The following is an 816-nucleotide window of genomic DNA, read 5'->3' as shown; positions in this document are numbered from 1 at the left end:
ATATATGTAATATATGTATATATGTATGTATGTATGTATATGCATGTGTATATATATATATATATATATACTATACATTCCATCTCACCCCACCCCATCCCTTAGACTCCACCCTTGCTTCCCCCATACCTCAACACCACACACCACCACACCACAACATATCACACCACCCCGATCACACTAGCACTGACCACTTCCCAGCACCTACACCATCATCCATACACCTACACATGCACATATGCACACATCAATGTCACCAGCCCCCCTCCACATGCATATGCTCCTCCGTTTTGGGATCACCACTACTTTATTGTCTTCCCATCTTCCTAGCCCTCCTGTGTGGCCCCTCTGTCCGGCATTCACCATGATAAATCGCTAGCCTGTAAATTTTCACTAGATAGTGAAAATTTACAAAAAAAAAAAAAAAACCAAAAGATGAAGATGGGTGTGTAAACAACAAACAGATGTATTAGTTTAATGCTCGGGAAGTGAGAAAGTTTTCTACATTTCGAGCCTACGCTCTTCGACAGAAAGGAACACAGGAATAAACAGGGAGAGGAAATAGAAAAAAGTTTAGAGGCTAGCGATCTATCATGGTGAATGCCAGACAGAGGGGCTACACAGGAGGGCTAGGAAGATAGGAAGACAATAAAGTAGTGGTGATCCCAAAACGAAGGAGCATGTGTGTGTGGAAGGGGGATGGTGACATTGACGTGTGTGCATGTGTAGGTGTGTGGATGATGGTGTAGGTGCTGGGAAGTGGTATGTGCTAGTGTGTGTGGGGTGGTGTGATGTGGTGTGGTATGGTGGTGTGGT

General features: G+C 44.1%; 1 protein-coding gene across 5 annotated transcripts in view; it reads right to left on the bottom strand.

Annotated features, from left to right (window-relative positions):
- Window positions 1–816, bottom strand: part of LOC106883351 (core histone macro-H2A.1) — a 59,418-nt gene that overhangs the window by 41,898 nt on the left and 16,704 nt on the right. The gene's annotated exons all lie outside the window — the stretch shown is intronic.

The sequence above is a fragment of the Octopus bimaculoides genome, chromosome 7 (assembly GCF_001194135.2).
Source record: "Octopus bimaculoides isolate UCB-OBI-ISO-001 chromosome 7, ASM119413v2, whole genome shotgun sequence".
Lineage (NCBI taxonomy): Eukaryota > Metazoa > Mollusca > Cephalopoda > Octopoda > Octopodidae > Octopus > Octopus bimaculoides.
This window is presented reverse-complemented; position numbering and strand designations above follow the sequence as displayed.